We start from the raw sequence: 7597 nt of genomic DNA, 5'->3' as shown, positions 1-7597 counted from the left end.
CCCACGACCATCACACCCTACTGTATGAAGACAGCAAGTCACCACTCATTCCCCCACCACCATCACACCCTCCTGTATGAAGACAGCAAGTCACCACTCATTCCCCCACCACTATCACACTCTCCTGTATGAAGACAGCAAGCCACCACTCATTCACCCACCACTATCACACCCTACTGTATGAAGACAGCAAGCCACCATTCATTCACCCACCACTATCATACTCTCCTGTGTGAAGACAGCCAGCCACCACTCATTCCCCCACCACTATCACACCCTCCTGTATGAAGACAGCAAGCCACCATTCGTTCACCCACCACTATCACACTGGCAGCCCCACATTCCTCTCCAGGTTTCTTCCCCACAGTATAAATCGGATCAAATCAATTGTTATTTATAACCAGCAAGAAGGATGGAGAGGCCTCACAGTTGCATTAGACACAGGCCTCCTGGTCTTCTCTGAATTCCTCAGAGACGGTCTCAGGAAGGAGCCAGCAGCACTACGGCAGCACATTTCCTGCAAATCTACAATCAGTTCTTCCAAGTGGTAAACAGCTACTATGGTACTCTCAAGCTCTCCAGGGACTCACACTTTTTTTCCCTCTTTAATTCTAAGCCTTCTTCTCTTTCTTCCCTGACTTTGTGTCCCCTTTCAAACTTTCCCTTTTATACATCAAAATGGCAAGAGCAGCAAAACATCCTAAATCATGCTCAATAAAGCCAGTGCTGGGGAACAAAATGGATACAAATTTATCATTATGCTCTCTTTCATCTGGGGGTGGCACACAAGAGCGGTATACTGTTTTTATGTACTTCTCTATAACTGCATAGCGCTGAAGGTTCCTGATCCCATCACGAAATTCAAGAGGTACATGAGCAACGGTATACATTGGGAAAGTTAAACAAAAGATGTATTACTCTATGGGTTGTTGTTTTTAAAAAGTATCGTGGGGTCTACACACTTCCTAAAGGGAAAAGTAAACATTTTTTTTGAAGATTTTATGTACCGTAGTTTTTCGCAGACGTTATCTCATGAGTAGACATGCCAAACAAGCCATCTATAGCTGTGCTATCCAAAAGGCAGTCACTAACCACATGTAGCTATTTCAATTTAAAGCATACTTAACTAAAACTAAATTGAAAATTCAATTCCTCAGTCACATTCGACACATTTCAAGTGTTTGATACATGAAAATGGCTACTGACTGCCATACTGCACGGCAAAGAGAGCTGAGCATTTCCATCATCACAGAAATCCTATGGCACAACAACGATCTAAGTCTTTCTCCTCCATGAAGATTTTCTTAAAATGTCTCAGATATTAGGTTTGGTCCCTCTGGTACATGAAGATTAACTCCTTCGCACTAAAGCTCTTACTAGAATCTGTATACACGTGCTCTATTGTACCTGCAGCCAGGTTTTCACCACTGCCAGTTTCTATACTATCCTCAGCCTACTGAGAGCTCCAGTCTTTCAAAAACTCTTAATACATCCGAACCTCTCTTGAATGGCTGGCAAAGGTTTAAATCAAAAAAGACATCACATTTTTGCACATATGACATAATTGGCCCATATGAAGTGTGATCCCTGGGGCAGTGACAAAACTAAGTTTATGCTACTGAGGTTTTGCTTGCCCAGGAAATATAAAGGACTTTTGTGACTATATAAAGTCACTAAATAACCTAATGGTTTTAATAATGAGGGTAAAAAATATTTTAATGGGTATAATGTCATTATCAAACCACAAAAAAAGCTATACATGCAACAGAGTTCAATTTTGGTTAGATTTCCTTTAAAGTCTCACATGACTCATGTGGCACAGGGTCTCTGTGACAATAGGTAAATTTTCATAAATGCTTAAGTACATCTGGATTCTTTTCCAGTGACCTACAGGGTAATACATCATTCTGTCAGTTTCAGAGGCACATTTGTATCCTATTCTCCAAAACCAGAAATGGCCCAGGAATTCCTAGTCCACATGACATGTTGCTGAAGAAACATACATACACATAAGTGCACATACACACACACGTATGCACACGCACACACACACACACACACTCATGCACTGAAATAATATTATAACCATTTACCTTTCTTCTAAATTCTACCTTCTGTGGTTCAGACTTAACCTGTGTTGACAAGGAATGCCTCTTGCTAAGTTATTACCTACAGGTCACTGTAATACAACATCACATACCTGGATTATTATAATGAGTGAAGCGTTCTTTCCTATAGCTCAACAGGAGGATAGGAAGCTCTATGAAAACTCTGATTTTTGCTTCATTTTTAACCAAAATGATTCAGAGCCTTTGTCAATACCAGCTGCTGCAGTGGTTGGCTGCCTGTGATAACAGGCTGCCTTTCACCTGAAAGAATGAAGGGGTGTTTCTCAGAGTAATATCTTACCATACAGAGGATGATACTCTCTTAAAACCTAGTGAAAATCAATTTCACAGTCATTTCTTTTTGTTTTTTTTTTTTTTGAGACGGAGTCTTGCTCTGTTGCCAGGCTGGAGTACAGTGGTGCAGTCTCGGCTCACTGCAACCTCTGCCTCCTGGGTTCAAGCTATTCTTCCGCCTCAACCTCCCAAGTAGCTGGGACTATAGGCGCGTGCCAAATGCCTGGCTAATTTTTGTACTTTTAGTAGAGACGGGGTTTTACCATGTTGGCCAGGATGGTCTCGATCTCTTGACCTTGTGATCTGCCCGCCTAGGCCTCCCAAAGTGCTGGGATTATAGGCATGAGCCACTGCGCCCAGCCAGTCATTTCTTTATTTAAAAAAACACCTCCTTTGCAGAAATATCACAGAGATGTCAGGTTTAAATTTTTTTTCTACTTCATATTATTTATAAGCCAATATTTTTTATATTTTTGGCAGTTCTTTAGGCCTGGGCAGGGGTGACATTTGCCCAGAATACATCTGATATAGGCTGCTGGTTGCTTCTAAGTATCCTGTTCTGACTGATCAATGCTTGCACAGAGCCTGTTGACTACTAGACAGTAACTCCTGGATACAGACACTGCTGCTTGTCTTTTCTCCTTTGTGTAATTAAGGTAGTAAATGTCCAACAAAAAGCAGGATTCCAAGGGGTCAATTGCTGACCTATTTGCATTTCTACTTCTAATCCAAATGAAATAAATGGAAAATCCACTATAAAAGAAAAGCACAAAAGGCAATCTTCACAATCATTACCCAAGGAATCACTGCTTTGTATAAAATCATTAAAAATTATCTTGAAAAATAATAAAAGCAAATTGACTGAGACAATTATACAATTCTAGCAAATGTTCTTAGAAATGTTCTTTTAAGTATTATTCTTTTAAATGTTAGTTTTGGCAATTCTCAACTGTAACTACAATAGAACATTCTTCCCCAAAGAAAAACAAATTTAAAATTATTTATTTCACAATTTTGGTCACCAACACTTAACAGAAATACCTGCTTAGTATAGCAGCTCATGCAGCTTAAAAAATTTTAAAGTTAAAGCTTTTACATAGGGTCTATAGACAAAGAAAACTCATTAGCGATAAGCATAAGGAGTGCCTAAATCTTGTTTCCTAAAACCATTCTCCAATAAAAGAAAACGGGGCACAATGAAGAAATGGCTGCTTCTAGGATATGAGCAGAAAACATACAAAATAAGCCTGGAGCATCTTGTAATGGCAGGAAGCAAGGAGGTGCTAAAGAAAAAAAAAAACTCCACAATGATGAGCATATGTCAAACAGACACAGAAATCAGCTGAAAAAGTCTCGTGTGGTCAAAAGTTAGAATTTTTTGGCAAGAACATAAAGTTGTATCGGATTATAACTGAAGGTATAAAATAAATTGTGTATGAATACATCCTGATACAAATAAAAGACAAATATCCTGTTGAGAGGAATTCCAAATGATTCACGTATTAAATACTTCTTCAAGGAGGTGGAACGTGACTCCCCACTCCAGAAGTGTGGGCGGTGCATCGTGACTTCCTCGTGAAGAGTACAGTATGGAAGGGAAAAGGACTGACTCTGCAGTGGGGAAGCCTGACAAACACAGCCTCAGCCAGGCGATCAAGGTCAAAATCAACACGTCAAGTTGACAGAGCATATTCTGGGGGTAGAACGTAGTGAAAATGGCACTTCATCTCTGTGATCTTCCTCCCCAAAATCCGTAACTCCATTCTAATCATGGACAAAATTTCAGACAGATGTTAACCTTCTTTCCACATAAGGTACATTCTACAAAATACCTGACCAATATTCTTCAAAACCATCAAGGATCATCAAAAACAAAGAAAGTACGAAAAATTGTAACAGCCAAGAGAAGCCTAAAGCAACATGATGAGCAAAGATAATGTGTCACCCTACGTGGCTTACTGCTACAGGAAAACACATTGGTGAAAACCAAGGGAATCTGCATAAAGTATGGACGCGACTTCGTAACAGCATATCAATATTGGTTCATTAACTGTAACAATGCATCATACTAATATAAGGTGTTAACAGGGAAAATGGTACAGGATCTACAGTGCAACACTCTGTACTATTCACAGTTTTGCTATAAATCTGTACTTCCTAAAATTTAATTTTAAAAATTTATATAATCTTTCCAACACTAAATCACACTGCATACAATTTTTAGTTTTAAAAATATGTATTTGTTTGTCATTGTAATTGTAGTTAAGAGCGTGGGCTTGGATCAAGCTGCTTGGATTTGAAACCAGATACCCTAAGTTGATTTTTACTATTAATAGTTATGTGCTTGACCTGTATACAGTATATAGCTAACATGGCCCATTCTGACGTCAGTTATGTTCAGCAGTGTTTGCTTTCCCAGTAAGAGAAAACAAGACAAATAAGGTCCAATCATCCCAAAGCTTCTTAACACAGGGTGGCTATATTTAGTCAAGAACTAGGCAACATGTGCTGAGTCTCACAGGGACTAAACCCGGGACAACCTGGACCCCATTCACAGTCAAGGCAGGTTCTCTTTCCCAGGAACAGACGTAACCAGCAACGTGATTAATGCCTCTAAGCAACGTGCAGGGCTGATTTTCAGAGCTGTCAGCAATTTCACATGATATGAACTCTACCTATTTATTTCTAATATTCAAATGAGCTCAACTAATGAAATACTATTTTATTTTTATAAGCAAAAAAAGCATCAAAATGAATTTGATAAAACATCTGAAGACATTTCGATAAGAACGACCAGGGTATATACTATGTTATTCATCTTTTTTAAAGTTTACATGTTAAAAGATTTACAACTTCTTTCCTACCAATGAATGCTTCTTAAATGAATATTCATAGAGCAAATGCAGTGGCTTTTACCATCTAAGACAGTCATTAGAGACTTGTCATCCTGGCCCAACAATGCCTCTGGTGCTTCTAAATTATTAGGTCTTAGTCTATTGCTTTGAATGTTGTAATCGCAACATAAAAATGAGAAATAAATTACCAGTATGAATAATCAAAGATCACAATTTTCAGCAAAAGCTTAGAATTTTATAGTATCACCCACTTCTTAATATAAACTATTAAGAGTATTTTTCTTGACCAGACTGAGTAAATAAAAAAGATGAAATTAATAAAACAAATGAAAAGGCTGAGAGCAACTGGTTATTCTTTAAACAGACTATGAGTAACTAATGGGCATTAGAGGGTTTGTTTGTTTTTTTGTTTTTTGTTTTTTTTTTTCATTTAAATTTTTTTTTTTATAATTTCAACTTTTATTTTAGATTCAGAGGGTTCATACGCAGGCTCCATACATGGGTATACTGTGTGACATTGAGGTTTGGGGTAGAAAGGATCCCATCACCCTGGGAGTGAGCACAGTACCCAATCTTCAGTTTTTCAGCCCTTGCCCCCATCCCCCAATCCCCCTCTAGTGGTCCCAGTACCTACTGTTCCCATCTTTATGTCCATAATTAACATTTTTAGAGTTAGATTAACTGTCACTATACCTAAAGCCAAATTTAATCTGGGATTGTGCCTCAGGCTATCCTCCACCTCCGCTACTGTGTTAAGATCACGTGCGCTCTGTGAAGTCACCAAGCTGAGCACACGCTGAGAACAGGAAACCTGATATTTCTCTTCTATGAATGCACTCCAGTACCCAGCATTGGATGTATAAAGAAGAAGGGATTCACTAAATATTTCTTGGATTAAACAAATGAATGAACCTGCTTGGAATTATTTCCAATTAAGTATACCAAACAGGGAACTTTGGTATATAGCCAACCAGGTTATCCTGAGTTTTGTTTTGTTTTGAAAAAAGTATTTACTGTGAGGGATGAGAGCAGTTAAAGGCCTCTAAACAGAAATTACTGGATAGTCCCTCCCTTCAGGACAATGTTTGACAGATTTGCAGTATCTTGTCAGATACAAAATTCAGAAGAGCACATCTGACTTGCTGGCTTGTAGGGTGCATGCTCACCAGGGGGTCTTGATTGATAATGACACCAAGTCTTTATCCCTAGGTGAAAGCTAAACAAAGCAAACATGGAGATGCTCTTCGTAGAGGAGAACAGCATAGAGGCTGAGCAAGAACGTACACAGATCCTACTGTAAGAGAGAAGATGCAGGATAGGAATAACCACCTGTTCACCAGGAATTACAGATGGTATTTTGCTTCCCATACATATTATTTGATTCTCCAAACAACCTTATGAGGTGAATATTAACAACCTATATTACTAGAGGTGAAACTGAAGGTCGCCAAGTTTAAGTTACTTAGCTGAAGTCATGAAATCAAACCTAGGTCTTTCTATTCTCTTTTACCTCCCAACTGAAAAAAAAGTTTCTTATCAAAGAATCATATGAAACATTAAATCCATGAAGTCTCAGAAAAGCAAGTAATCTTTTAAAACATTTCCTAACAACAACTTCTTGCCCTCATATTATCAAGGTTTTCTCTCAACATATATAGCAAATATTTTTCATTCAAACTACATTATTTGCTTTTAAATAAAACTAAAGTTTCCATGGCTACTGACAGAAAATGGTGATACCAATGTGACAAATACAATTCTCACAAATTAATAAATCTGCACATCCCTACAAGCTCGAAATTCCTCTCTAAGTAACTCTATCAGTCCTTATATATGGCAGTGGTAACAAGAGACAGCAGATGACAATATGGACACACCCCAAAAAATTGCTAATCCTTAACAGCAAACGGTCAACCTTATTAATAGAAGGTTAGAAGCAGGAGCATTTTTAAACCAATGTAAGCCCAGCACTTTTCTACCATGTAGAAAATGTATGTTCATCTCTCTAGATCAGTTAAGCACACACATGCTATTCTGTTTATTATTTGGGTCACTGTATCCATAACCTAAGCAGATGGTCTATGCATTTTGTGTGAAGTATTTAATCAGGCCATCAGGAATGTGGCAGTACCAGCTGTGATGGCCTGCTGACCTTGGTAAAGGAGGAAGTATCAGCAAAATGAGGAAGACAATGTTCAGATGAAACCCACAAGTGAAATCTGTTTATGAAAATCTCAGTTGCTCTAACTTACCACACTTCAAACCAAGAAATGTCAGCTGAAGAACAGTAATGCGGCTCACATCAATCACCTACAGGTCCACTGAGTTTATTAAAAACTA

At 38.3% G+C, this 7597-nt stretch overlaps 1 protein-coding gene across 13 annotated transcripts in view; it reads right to left on the bottom strand.

Annotated features, from left to right (window-relative positions):
* Positions 1–7597, bottom strand: part of SMYD3 (SET and MYND domain containing 3) — an 839170-nt gene that overhangs the window by 527696 nt on the left and 303877 nt on the right. The gene's annotated exons all lie outside the window — the stretch shown is intronic.

This window comes from Callithrix jacchus, chromosome 19 (assembly GCF_049354715.1).
Source record: "Callithrix jacchus isolate 240 chromosome 19, calJac240_pri, whole genome shotgun sequence".
NCBI classification, from domain to species: Eukaryota; Metazoa; Chordata; class Mammalia; order Primates; family Cebidae; genus Callithrix; species Callithrix jacchus.
This window is presented reverse-complemented; position numbering and strand designations above follow the sequence as displayed.